General features: G+C 39.5%; 1 long non-coding RNA gene across 1 annotated transcript; it reads left to right on the top strand.

Annotated features, from left to right (window-relative positions):
• Positions 1-80: 80 nt before the first annotated feature.
• On the top strand, positions 81-13,214 carry LOC135303530 (uncharacterized). The gene is made up of 6 exons (XR_010365022.1): positions 81-618; positions 4,570-4,697; positions 6,856-7,074; positions 9,212-9,280; positions 9,842-10,396; positions 10,863-13,214. It is a non-coding gene; the product is annotated as an uncharacterized LOC135303530 (long non-coding RNA).
• The last annotated feature ends 1,581 nt before the right edge of the window (positions 13,215-14,795 follow it).

Below are 14,795 nucleotides of genomic sequence, written 5' to 3'. Positions count from 1 at the left end.
GGCTTGTGCTGAGGGGCGTGGCTATTGATGAGGGGCGGGGTCTGTGCTGAGGGGCGTGGCTATTGCTGAGGGGCGGGGTCTGTGCTGAGGGGCGTGGCTATTGCTGAGGGCCTTGCCCAGCGCTGGAGTCCCAGAGTCACGAAATCGCGGAATTACGGAATTTTTTTAGGTTGGGAAAAAGCTCTGAGGTCATTGAATCCAACCTGTCAATGAACACCACTGTGGGGACAGCCCATGGCAGTTCCATCTTCCCTCAAGCACCTCCAGGGATGGAGGCTCCACTGCCTCCCTGGGCAGCCCTTTCTGGGAAGGAATTCCTCCTGATGTCCAACCTAAACCTCCCCTGGCATGGCTTAAGACTGTGAAAAAAATCCCAAACTCGCCCACTGCTGTTCCCATTCTAACAGTCTTTAAAAATCATCCTGTTAATATAATCCAAAAACAGATTATTGCTAATTTTTTACCCATATTGTGTTTCTATTCCTTTCCCTCAACAGAGAATTATGCTCAAGAACAGTGTTTCTACCAGCTGAGACAACTTTTAGCATTAATTAATACTACTAAATCAATAGTTTTATTGCTGTTTTATGAGTGGTAGGCTGTGGTATTTCTAAGTAGGTAGGTATTTCTATTTCTAAGAGGTTCTGGTATTTCCACCCCTCTGAAATTTCATGTCTGCCCCACTGTGTTCTACTTAGGATGGATCCTTCTGATTCCGCCTTTAACTCATGAATGGAAAAGTTCTGAACACTTTCAAAGTAGCAGAATTAATTGGAAGTGTTTTTTTATTAATATTGTTAAAATGTTAGTCGTATTTCCTGCATGAACATTTTCATTTCAGTATAAAAGTACTAATTTCATTAAAACTCCTTGCTAGTACTGCTGTCACCTCCAAGATCTCATTTTTCAAAGGACCCATCCACATAATCTCAGTGGTTCAAGTCTGATGCATAAAAACAGAAAAAAAGGATAAAGAAAAGAGCTGCTTTTTCCATTCTGTGCCTTTGCTTCCAAGTGAAATCTTACATTCCCTGTCACCTCAGGAGCTATTTATGCTTGAAAATCCACACACTTTGGTTCATATTTATCCAAAGAAAGCACAGGATATTCTTAGGGGCCTTTTAAAGTCACTTTTCTCTGGAGTTGTCTCTAAGCTGTGGCTGCAGATCTGTGCATCACATTCACTGAGCAGATGGGAAATAAAAGTATTGAGAAAAAAAATTATGCCAAATGTTTATCTGTGGGATTTTTATGCTGTGTATATTTGGGAACCTTATCTCATGGCTGTATTTTGTATTAAACTGCTTTATTTCAGTGTCTTTTGTAACAGGTGAGCCAATGAGGAGCTGCAGTGTTGGCCGTGTAATTGCATTTTTACAAAGAGAAATGAGAAACATTTATTCAGACTTACCAAAAGGAGATGCCAGAGGAGAGAGTCTGATTCCAGCACTAAATTAGTATTTAGGAGATAAAAGACCATCACAAAAAAAAAAAAAAAAAAAAAAAAAAGAAGAAGAAAAAAAAAGAAAAAAAAAAGACAATAGGAATTCTTTGCATTTGTGTTTATCACGGAAGGCAGTGAAGATGTTCCCATCCCCAGCCTTTCTTTGCATTGTCTTGTGTTTTAGGTGGAGGTGAAAGAGCCCATGAAGGGAGAAAATAAGCAGGAAATTTTCAAGAATAGGTAGCACTTATCCCATCTTTCTGGAGGAGCAGGGGAATGAGCTGGCACACCACAAGCAGATGTTTTGTACTGCTTACTACAAGGGCTGCAGGGGACTGGGAAGTGCTAAACATCCAAATTTTTAACAAGGTGTCCTGGTTTGGAAAGCCAGGTGTCTGCTAAGGAAGGCAGGAGCCTCCCTTAAAATGGAAAATGTAAACCCCCTCCCTCTGAATTATTGTAATTTTGAAATTAAGGGGCTCTCAGGCAAAGGTATGGGAGCAGGAATAACAGTTCTTTACTAGGGAAGAAAATACATTTTTAAAAAATGCAGTGATACAGAACACCACAGCCAGAGTCAGAGCAGGAGCTGTCCCCCTGTGTGTCAGGATGGTGGCACAGTCCCATCCCATGGGGGCTCAGCCCTCCTGCAGTGCCAGCTGTGCTTCTGCTGGAGCAGGGATCCTGCACAAGGCTGCAGTTTTCCTCTGCAGCTCCAGGGCTGCTGCAGATGGGCCTGCTCTTCCTCTGGCAATGCAGGGCAGGAGAAAGCTGCTCCTCTGGGAATGCAGTGGGCAAAGGCTGCTGTGCTGTTCCAGGCTCAGATTGTATCCAGGTAGGAATGCTTGGCTCCTGCCCTGGGCGGAGCATCTCCCCATGGGATGCTGGAATTTGATCAGCCCTGCAGGGACACTCAGTGGCCGTGGACAGCAGAGATCTCCTGGAGGGAGGATTGGCTGTGGGAGAGATGAAGAAAACTGCCCCATGAACAGCAGAGAACTGCCCCATCAGACAGGAATTGAACACACACACCCATTTCCAACCTAAAACACCAGGAATTCTAGCAGAGATCTGAAGGGGAGGTCTGCAAGCCTTAATAAAGTAAGAGAAACTCCAATAATTAATATTTTAAGTGGGTACTTGAGTATTAAATTCTTGGGAAGAGCCAACATGGCTCTGATAAAGGAATTCCCTGTCTCACACATCTGGAAATACACAGAAAGGAACAATCTGCTGGCTTTCATTTGAAAAACTCCCTCATCAAAGCTTTACCAAAGTTTTTTTAAGAAAACTAAGCAGGAATGCTTTGAGTTATATCAATGAGTGGCTAAAAGATAAATAGATTATGAGAGTGAATGATCACTGAAAGAAAAAGCATTATCAAAAACCCAAACACTGTTTTTCCTCATAATCTAAAAGCCTGGAAAGAGAGATACACACTGAGATGACAAAAGGTGCAAAAATATGGATATGCTTGTCTTTTTTTTAACTTCTGCTTTTAGATTTTTCTTGTCACAAGTTCCAGCAGTCTGAAATTTGATGATCCATTAGCCCAGTGTTTCATCCACCTCTGCAGGTTAAATGTGGAGCTGTAGAACAAAAGAAATCTGAGGGTGATTTGGTAAATGTAGGCATGTTTTAAATAGTGTTTTATCTAATTTACTAAAGAAACTAGCACCAAAAATAGTGCTGCTGTAAAAAAATTACTGAAGAAAACCCTAATCTGCCCCATGCCACTCTTTTGCAGCAGTTTTGTTTGTTTGGAAAAATACTTTAGCTCATGTTTATTCAACACTTGAGCATATTAAATTTGTCAGCTTAGCCAGGGCCCAGAGACTCCAATAAATTATTAAAGAGCAACATTGCATAGCAGGATTTCTACTGACACATTGTGTCTTCTCACAGAGAAAAATCAAGTTTTATTTTCATGTGGCTCCCTCAAGGATGATTCTGTGCTGCACTAAGGATTTAATTTAAATGGCTGCATGGGTGTTTCTGGAACATCAGCACAAGAGTGTTTCAGACACTAGAGAAGAAAGTTATTTATTCAATTAGAAATAAGAAATTTTAGGAAAACAAAGATCTGTCAGTGGAGAATTATATATATAATATGTGTGTGAATATATATGTTGTATATTTGGTGTGACTTTTTTTGCAAAAAATATTTAATTTTTTAAAAATATACTTTCTAAAGGAGAAAACTTACTGCTTTACTTTCCCATCTGGAAAATGATGAACAATTTTGCTTTCAGCACCAGAATCTGAAAAGCCTTGCACGTGTGTTTCAAGCATTAGGAGGATTTTCTTTCTTTGTTTGAGTGTTGTTGCTGTTTCATCACTTTTAATAATTGTACACATTTAGCAAATTTTTGGTTTAGTCTTGGAATTTGAATATTTCAGTTTTTAGATTTTGAGGCTGGCTTAGAGGTGGGGAATCAAAGAAACGGGAAGAATGTGGGATAATTAATTATATTATACAAGAATGCTTTTATAGCTAATGGATAAAAATGATGAAGGAATTGACAGAAGGCTGAAAATGTCTCCTGGATCTTGAGGGAGGGAGTGTATCAATGGTATTTCACCCATAGCAAGGCAGAAGGTCTCACTATTTAAAAAATAAAATGAGATCATTAGACTTTTAGCCCAATATGAATAAGTGTTAATATGCAAAATCTAATGTATACTGTACCTTAGTTTGTAATTATCTAGATTACATTTCTTGTTTACTATGAAATCTGGGATAATTTTTTTTATAATAGATATTTCTATATTATTCCAAAACTTTTTCAGACAGGGAATAAAGTTTATTTGTTTCTACAGAGGAAAATAAAATAATGGTTGGGTGTAACACTGTTTCATCATGTCTACTTACATGTGGTTGTAAATTTGGAATTACTTTGATGTAATTATATGCCAGAGGCAAGGAAGCTGGAATTAAAGAGCTTTCTGAGCAGGTTTTACTGAGTGTTCCACTAAGAGGCAAATCCTGACCTAATGACAAAAAGGTATAAGGACTTTAAGATTTTCCACTTCTCCCTGTGTTTTGTTGTTGTTGTTGTTTTGGTGGGGTTTTTTTTCTTTTTTTGGTGTGTAATTATTTTTTCCTCATTGGTTGTCTTGTACAGGTAACAGTCTGCTCAAGTTTTTGCATCTAAAAGAGTTTCTGAAAACAGGCAAAGGAGATTTTTTGGTCCCATGTGACACTGAACAAAGTGGCATATTCATGTCATAAAAACTGGTAAATCCTTAACTGGTGGGTAAAAATTATCAAATTTCTTAGCAAACTCTTTTTGAAATTCAAATTTTAAAATTTTTATTCTGTTAATTGTGTATTAGACAGTGAAAATAGGATTGTATTATTGGTAATAAATAGCTAAGATTAATATTTTAGGCATTCTCCAAAACAGTTTGTCCACAGAAGATTTTCCTTTTATAATAAAATCAGTCCATGATAAAAAACCAGGTAATTGATAATGAGAGGTTAAATCCATAACAACTGGCAGGAAGTCAAAAATATACTGTGGTTGTTACAGGGCTTTAAGCCACTACAAATACTTCAGTGTTGTGGCATTTCCACACAATGATATCTACATCAGGTCTTTGCTTTTGCAGATTTGAATTTTGAAAGAAATGTCATTTATCATTCATGGCAGTGGAACTAAAACAATGTCACACAGAGCTGGCAGATCCTGCAGAGAACTGTACACTTCAAATGCTTATTTTCCAAAGCTCTTTGTGTGCTTGGCACTTACAGCTTGCCTGCAATATCAATCTTTTCTAAAGGTTCCTGTGTAAATGTGAGATGTGTGCTGACTGCTCTACATTTAGATCTGTAGATACAGTATAAAAAACTGCAACTGAGCTAGGTTTCTTTTTTCAGTCAGTGGAGAAAAACAGGCAATTCTTGACTGTAGCTGTTATTAAAGATTTCTCAAGCCTGTTGTGCAAGTAATTTTTCAGTATGGCTGAAGGATTGTGTAGTAGAAAGATTTTGGCTTCTTTCAGAAATGTTTTACTATAGAACTCATGAGAAATTATAAAGGAATAACACTCAAAATCTCAAAGGATTCATGTTTTCAAATATTTTCAAATATATACTAAAAACAGTAAGCTTCAGAAGTAAGCTTGCAATGCAGAGAAACTTCTGTGAATGAGTTTCATTAGTTAAGAATGATGAAAAATATTAATAAAATATTAGTTCTTCATTATCTATGCAAAATATTTATGCAGTAATACACCTATAATAAATTTTAGGATTATGAAATAAGTTGACCCTAAGCAATGTTGTGGTCAAAATACTTGGGACTAAGAACTCAACGTGACAGAGGACAATAGTGTTTACAGGAAGTCATTATTTAAAATTAAAAGGAAGAGCACTTTGTAGATCAAACCAGTTTAAACTGAATTTTCTTAAGGAGATTTATTTCATCTTCCACTTGTGCAGATGTTTTGCAGAACCTTTATCATGTGAACAAGTGAATTTTGTCCTGAACAATTATGTATCTGATGGAGTTATCCACTTCACTGGCAAATATTTTTAATAAATCTGTCACGATCTTCAATGACACTTAGTTATACCTCTTGGAAGGCATGCACAGGATGCTCATAAATGGGAATTCTGACAGTGATTAGACAACATTTTCATATATGCATCATACATAAAGAATTTAAATCATCATCACCTTGTTAACAATATCACCTCGTTAACAATATCTCCTCTTCAGAACCTGTAAAGCATTGAATCTTTTAACCTTGGAGAAGCATAAAGAAAGATAATTCTACATTTAAGAGTTGCCAGGCAGAGGCAAGGTCCAGTTTTGTGGATTTTGTTGTTCTGGTGTGTTTCAAGCTCCCTCTTGTATTCACAAAAGAGAATTTCCATTTCACAGAGATAAGGTGTTGATGGTAAAGGAAGCTGTGGTTCTTCCAAATGCAGAGCAGTTGTATTCATTACAGTTGTACAGAGCATTATATGAGTTTAACATCTGATTTTTCTCATGGCAAAGCCTTGCAGAGACTCCCCAGCTTATTCTTTAGTCTCCTTTACTGTCCTGGTGCTATCAGAGCTGCTTGGGTTGGTAGGCAAAGGTATTTCCTGAGCAAACAGAGCCCTTGGAAATGTTCCAGCATTTAAGATGGATGCAGGAGCTGCTCAGCTGGGTTGGCAGCAGTCAGTAAAGCAGCCATCAGCACACTGGGATAACTGGGATTTTGGGAGAAGTCACCTCAGAGCTTTGGGAGTGAACGTGAAGTTTTGAGTTGTTGAATTGAGTGCTCTGGTTTGGACCAGGAAAAGGAGATTTCGAAGTATTCTTCCTTTCACATAGACACAAGTGAAACTGCTCTGAAAAACTTCCAGGAATTTTTGTGGTTGTTGCTTCATTTTCTTGCACTTTTCATCATTACTGCAGGTTTTTGAGACACAGCAGAGGACACAGAACCCTGACCTTCAAAGCAGCCTGGACCATTTTTTTTCCACCAGAATTTGGCAACACTGATTAATGTCCAGCACCATCAGCACCAGGACTGAGTACAAGCTGCTGAAAGTTATAAAGATACATAAATCTCTACTCCAACAGATAGTAAAGAAAGTATTTTTTAAAATCTCAATAATTATCTCACTATACAAGGTGAGAGAAATTGTTCTTTTGGTGTCACAGCCTCAAAAATATAAAAAAGGAAATACTGCCTAATTTTTTCAAAACCATGGAATTATCATGAGGTCATTCTTAAATGGTATTTCTGGCATTAAAATGGAATAACAACCAAAAAGGGACAAGAATTTAAAAAGGAAATCTAGCCATGTTAGCAATTTTTGTACTTATTTATCCATTAAATAAAATGTATCAAATTGAAAAATACTTTAAACTTCACATGTAATACAATAAATCATCAGAAGAGAGCATCATATTACAAATATAAAAATCAGGTCACACTCAAGAAAAGGGAAAATTGCTCGGGTATAGTTTTCTACTCACAGTAAAAGCCAGTTCTTAAAGCCCATAAAGTATTGGTATGGAACAACTCCCATTTACATTTGTGAATGTTTGATTCTCAGGGCCATTAACTGGCAGAAAATTGCATTGAATTAAGTATGAATTCCATCTACACTTTTACTGAGAATTAATGATATGCAACACATCACAAGCTTTAATGTCTTGCAGCTTCATTTAAATAGAACAGCCATTAACATTTTGCAGGATTGCTCTGATTTTCAAAGAGAGGCCATCTCCTTGTTATTTGTACTTGACTTCCTCTGTGTTTCCTCTACTTGTTTATTCATGATAGAAATTATGTTAGGCCTGTCACTTCAGATAATTAATGATGCACAAGGAAAATCAGTAAAAAATACCCTTGGCTGATTATTCATAATTACTCTGATACTGCAATAGTTGTGCTAATGGGGAAATCTATCTTTGATTTAATTATAAAACTAGATTGAAATTGTTTTGGAAAAAAATTGATCTGCTCTGTTTCTGTCTTTTATGATAGAACTCAATAGAGAGAAAATAAGAGGCTCTTGATACTTATTACAATTGTTATCTAAATACTTCATTTTTAATTACTTCTTATTTTCTCAGACAATAATGAAGTTGGCTTATTTTTAATTTGGGTGATTGATTGTCAAGATGCAATAACTGTTTCTCCAGTCTACACACCAGCTCACTGTTTTTACATAAAAGCACCAAGCAGGAAATTGCTCCATGAGATTGGTTTGCATCACTAATTTTTTTTCCAGAGAAAGTCATAGAAAAGGAGTAAAGAAATAAAATTATGAAAATAAGAGATCTGCATCCCCTAAATACTGTCTCTGTAGGACAGAAAATATATTCACTCAATACACACATCTAAAAAGAGAAGAAATTTTGGGTTTTGCAGGTTATTGCCACCAAAGTGGTGACACTGATCCATCCATCCATTACAGTGTGACACCTGAGATGGGTTTGGAACTCTTCCAAAAGAGGGGAAATGTCCTACACACTTTTTGGGATGGTAATATTAGTTCATTTATTATCTATTCTGGTAGAATTTAAAGTAAACAAATTTGGAATATTGTTTAATGGCAATGCATGCTTAGGGCTTTATATTTGTTCATCTCCTTTCCTTTTCACAAGTTTTTGTATTCTAGATGAGGAGAGATCTCATGTTTAAGAAACAGAAATACGAACAGGCAATAATCCTTTACCAGAAAGTTGTATAGAAATGATAAATATATAACATTAAATAAGCTTGAAGATTGTTATTTTAGTCAGATTTACACTCCAAGTTAAAAAAAAGCCCAAAAACGTATGAAAAGATAAAAACTCTTTTTTCTTAATTTCACCTAAAAATCTTTTCGTTTCTGGGTAAAATCCAGGATTTCACAGGCTTTCTGTAGTGTGACATGGAGAATTAATAGATTTGACAGTTTTGGAAGAGCTTTCTACTTCTAGGAGCTGGAGATGTCAGCAGCATTTAAATTCCTCTTGGCTCTGTAGCTCTGCCATTATTTCTTTTAAAAACCTTACTGTTTTCCCAAGAGAAAAGAAGTATTGCTCTATCTGATTAGTTACAGACACAAAACAAAACAAAATTAAGTCTGCATGATTTAAGTCAATATTTAAGTTTTTTCAGATCTGATATAATCTGAGTTTTTGTAAGGTAGCAATAAAATGTGCTTTAATGCCTTATAATTTTTAGGTAACTTTTCAGCCCTGAAAATATTAAATTGTCTGAGAAGTAGTAACCTTAATAAAACTAGAAAATAATTACTTTTTTTTTTTAAAGCTTTGGAATGTTGAAGAAAAAATAAATTTTGGAATCTGGCTATAACTACTTCAAAGGACTCTACTGCTGGTAAGGCATGTGAGGGAATGTTTGTGGATTTGGGATTTTCAGAGCTACACCTCTGTGCAGTTTGTGTGATGGCTCTAAGGCGCAGTTTCTAACCCAGACTGTAACTGGAATCTCTTCCCATCTTTAGTGATTTCCTCGTGTTTGCCCAGGGTAGCTCCCTACAGGCTGGGATTTGTGTGAGAGTGGATGGCACAGATCTTTTATCCTGCATGGGACTGGCAGCGCTGGATGAAAAGCACAGTAAAATGTTCATTATTTAGATGTACATCTTTTTTACTTCTGTAAACATTGATGTCCAAAAAAAAGCCCCTCAAGAACTTGCTGTGCTGAAATGGGGAGTTCCTGCTCCTCCTCCAGCCTTAATTCTCTCACAGGTTCTCACCTGCCTCTAATTCTGCACCTGATTCAGCTTTCTAAAACAACCAGCAAAAACAGAAATACGTTTTCCCTGGCTTAGTGAATCAAATCCTTTCACCCCCTGAGAGGAAAGGTTCTAGAGCTCAAGGCAAGTGAGGGATCTGCTGCAGGAATAGAGTGATAACAAGTCACTCCTTTTTGCAGCAACAAGCTGTTGGAGGAGCTCAGCCGTGCCTGTAACATCACCCCTGGCACAGCTGATCATCACTTGTGAGCTGTGTCAGTACCTGGAAATGGAGAGCCACGAGCCACTGCCCTAAAGATCCTCTGATAAATAAATTATCCTCCCCAGCTGCTTCGTGGGATTGCTCCTTCCAGTCGTTAAAGGAAATGTGGTTCTTTATTAACACCGAGCTGGATTTTGTTTGTCATCATCACAGCCGTGCAGGTGTCTCTTTGTGGATGGTGTTAAACAGCTCAGTTAACCCATAAAATCCCATGCTCAACAAAGGGGGCTTTGTGCACTTAGCAGAGTGCAGGGGTGTGCTGTGATTTCAGGGTGAGAGTGGGAGCATCAGCTCAGAGATTCAAGGGAGAAGTTTGGAGAAATGCAGGCATCTGTGTCCCAGGGAGAGATTTGGATTGGCAGCTTTCCAGCAACACATGCCATTGACAGAGTTTAAATTTATTTAGTGCCTGACAGCAGTACTTCATTAATTGCAGAAGCACTCCTTGTCTGAGCATATAATCAGAAACAAGGTACTTAAGCTGTCATGATTCAATGGAAGAGTTGTGGTACTTGGGGAAAAGTAAACAAACTAATTTTCCTCCGAGGCTGACTTCTTCCTTGGCAGAGTTTATATGCTTAGTGCCTGATTTGTCTCTTTTTTAAGTGGTTGATTTTCCATTAATCTGTGCATCAGAACTGGCAAGCACATGATCTGTAAAACTGTAAGAACTGTGAAGCTATAAATGGCATGTGAAGGATGGCATATGTATGAGAAAACCTGTACATTCATCAATATATTGTAAAAAGTTAGACATCTATCTGAAAGAAAACCATGCACTTATTGTTTAAAAATTTATGTGCAGATCTATGCTTACTGCAAATATTTCCAAATTCTCTTTTTTTTTGTAAAATAACTTTTCTATTTCATGGTGCTTTATATAGATAAATATGGAAACTTCATGTTGAGAAGATTGGTCAGCCTCTGTTTTTTTCCAGATAGGCTCATGGACAATCTAATCAAGCTCTGGGATAATTTGGGGAAGCTGGAAAGGACAGAGAGCTATGAACAGTGTGCTTCAGATTTGTCCAGATCCTCTGGGGCTTTGGCTCTTCATGTGGAACAGGACCACAGCTTCTCTGACAGATTGTTTATAACTTCTGGAAGTGATTTTTCTGCTCTGGTGAACTTCACCACTCCTTCCATTGTTTGGGATAAGGCTCCATTCCCAAGCTTTGCCTCTATCAAATCCAACATTTGTACATGCAGGGCTGTCTATAAGGAAGGTTGGCTTCTATCCTGAAGTTTTTCTGTGCATTTTCATTTAACTCTCAAGTGCAGAACTAATTTGTCCAGTCCTTTTTCAGTGCTTGAAGCAAGTTCTGACCCTTTGAAAAGGACTAATTTGGTTCACTACTTCCAAGGAGTTATCTGTTATTCTCCAGGGAGAGAACAATGTGCCACGGTGTCCTCAGCTGCTTTAAACTCACAATGTTCTCTGCTTCAGTCACTGTGAGCTCTTCAAGAACAGCATGAACCTGGCAGTACTGACAGTACCCCGTGCTTTGTGCTTGAGGACCTTGGCGTGGCCTTTAACACCAAAACAGGCATTTGGAGTTTGTGTTCCAAGTGTCAAAGCCATTTTCTCTTTCCTTTCCATTCCCACCTTTGTGCATCAGCAGATGTTCAGCGCAAAGCTGTCAGCTCTGTTACCCCAGAGCCATAAGTGTTCAGCATCCTACCCTGGAGTTGCACAGCTCAGTTCTCCTGCAATCCTTTTCCTTGGATTTCTCAGGGCAGGAAGGAGATCCCAGTCAGGACCTGCCACTGCTGCAGGTGAACAACTTACCCTAAAACACCAAAACCCATCTAAAAATATTTCAAGGGCAGAATTCCTCATAGCTGTTTGCTACTATTAAAGAATAAAGGAGCTGGGAAACCACTGAGGGTTTGAGGAACTTGAACACAGTAATTCAAACACTGTTATTAAAGTTTGCCATTGAAAATCTTCATTAGGATATTGGTTTACTGTCTTCTGGCCTCAGTCAGGTTGAATTATGTTGTTTACCATGGGGCAGAACCATGACCATGAGTAGAGAACTCTGTTGCTCAACTGCTTTGCAGCATCCAGATTTTTTTAAAATGTGATATTGCTCATCACACACTTGAGGGTGAAAAGATTAATTGCAACACTTTGCATCAGCGTCAGGCTTACAAAGGAGGCATCTGAACAGGGTTTCAGCTGATGAATAAATAATTATGAGTCTATTAGTAACCAAATGGGTGACACACGTTATTTATTCCTGAGTCCAGCTGGCAACAGACATCTCACGTCCATGTGGTTAAACTCTTTTATCTCTAAACAAGAGTGTGGGCAGCCCAGTTGCCCACTGGAATAATTCCTAGCCCATATTATGCTCTAAAATGTGACCAAGTATTGTCTGGGACTGTGGTGGCTGACATGGGGCAAAACCACACCAGGAACTGTGCAAACAGTTTCACAAGAGGCAGCAGAAGGAAATGTCAAGCCTTGGGCTCTGGTGCAGTTTAGTTCTCAATGTAGAAAGAGATCTGAGTCTGAAGATATGTGTGGAAAAGTTTCCTTGGAGCCAACTGAACCTCTGGATTAAACCTTTGGTTTGGGATTGGTGATGTTGAAAATGCTGAGCATGGAGTTGGTCAGTGCACCAACTCTCCTGAGCACTTCATCAGTTCATCAGCATGAATATCCCTCTTTGTACCAAGTCCTGGGCTTTTACTTCTCCATGGCAAACACGGAGAAAGGATCTATCAGGATGCCTTTCATGTTATCTTTGCTGCTCTAGTTAACAGTCAGGTTTGCCTCTCTGCCTGGTTGGAAGGCTCATCCCTTTCAGTGATCTGAAAGTTCAAAGTTTGTCATGTTTGGGAATATCCCAAGGGCCTACATAGACAAAATCCATCAACTCCACACAGTAACAGGGAATTCCATGGCTGTGACATCAACAGATAAGATACTGCAAGGTTCCCATCTCCTTTGCCAGCAAGCACTTACCATCAAGTTTAACAGCAAGGAACTCATTTTCCACGAGCTCCAAACACACCAGTGAAAGTGTTGAATTAAAGTGCTGGCCATGAAATGGGGAGTGGGGGAAGAAGGAATGAGGACCTGCACCCTAAACAACACAGCTCAAGCAGGACCAAGTGCAAGGACCAGAGCAGCTCTCCCAGGGTACATCCCCAGATGAGGCTTCTCAGGTGCTTTTCCTTCTCACTTAGCATTTCCTCCAACTGAGCAGTTTCCAGAGCAGCTTGACCCAAGCTCTCAGCTCCACTGTACCAGAGCTGGCCCTGAGCACAGACAGCTGAGTGCCCAGGGCTGGGAGGGCAGGGCTGCAGCACTGGCTGGTGCAAACACACCCCTTGCCAAGTGGGGTTTACCCCCAGGGATTCAGCTGGTCCTAGTCTGGCCAAGGATTTCCTGGTTTGGAGGTACCCAGTCAGTCCAAGAGTCCTGTCCTTCCTTCCAGCCCTTCTTGTACTCATTTCAGGCCAGGCCTGCCATCCCTGGCTCTGCCATCCCTGATGTTGGTTTTCCTGCTGGATAAGAGCACCTCTGCAACTTCCCTCCTTGAGCACATCCAGAGGGGGCAACAAGGCTGAAGAGGGGCTGGGAACACAAACCCTGAGAGGAACCCCTGAGGGAGCTGGGGGTGCTCAGCCTGGAGAAAAGGAGACTCAGGGCTGTCCTCATCACTCTGCACAGCTCCTGAAAGGTGCCTGTGCTCAGCTGGGGCTGGGCTCTTTCTCCAGCAGCACTGACACAACCAGAGCACACAGCCTCCAGCTGCACCCAGGGAAGTTTAGTTTGGATATTAGGAAAAAGTTTTTCACAGAAAGAGTGATAAAGTTCTGTGGCAGCAGCTCTCTGGTCACAGAGAGCAACACACAAATTTCCCAGGCATTGCCCTGGGGAAGGCTGTAAGAACAGAGAAAAGAATGATAAATAATTCTTATCTTCACTTGCTGCACCTGTTGTTGTGCACATGTGGAATGTGTTATGGAGATTTGTTTACCAAAGGGTGGTTTCTTAATTGGCCAGTGGTGATGGTGATTAGATTGAAGGACCAATTGGTCTGTATTGTGACTGTTGGTAAGGGCAATGGTTTTTTTAATAAGTATAGTGTAATAAAGTGATTGATCAACCTTCTGGAATGATGGAGTCAGTGCTAATTATTACCCAGCTGGGGACCTGCAGTGAAAACATTCTGGAATGGCTGCCCAGGGAGGTGGTGCAGTCACCATCCCTGGCTGTGTTTAACAAAGCCTGGATGTGGCACTGGGTGCCAGGATTTAGTTGAGGTGTTGGGGCTGGGTTGGACTTGATGATCTTTAAGTCTCTTCCAACCTGGTAATTCTGTGAATTCCTAGCAAGGGAAATCTTGATCCTCAGGCAAAAATAACTTTACTGTGCATCCAGGTACACGTGTTCTTCAGCTGCAGTCTTCTCAGGGACTCTTGTTAGTTTGGCTGGAAATGTGGCACTGCAAATATAGAGAAGCTGCAGATAAACTACTCCAGCCAGAGACAACAGAGTCACATCCACGTGTGGAAGCACTCAGCTTTTTTCTGCTCTTTATGTTGAGCTTCCTGTTATTGGCTGAAATCCTGTTGTCTCAGATATGTTTTTGTGAGTATATTCCTGCATCCACCCATTGCTTTGAGGCCACAAGTTGGTTTGGTTTTTTTCCAGAAATTCTGATGTTGAGAAGAATGGGTATGGCAGAGCATGTGCTCTTGTATTTGTGAGGTGCCCCGTGGCAGGAAGGAATGATACATCTGACTCCATGTTCTCAGAAGGCTAATTTATTATTTTATGATCTATATTATATTAAAGAATACTAAACTAAACTATACTAAAGAATACAGAAAGGATACTTACAGAAGGCTAA

The sequence above is a fragment of the Passer domesticus genome, chromosome 1, assembly GCF_036417665.1.
Source record: "Passer domesticus isolate bPasDom1 chromosome 1, bPasDom1.hap1, whole genome shotgun sequence".
NCBI lineage: Eukaryota > Metazoa > Chordata > Aves > Passeriformes > Passeridae > Passer > Passer domesticus.
The sequence above is the reverse complement of the archived record's forward strand: the minus strand, read 5'-3'. Positions and strand labels throughout refer to the sequence as shown.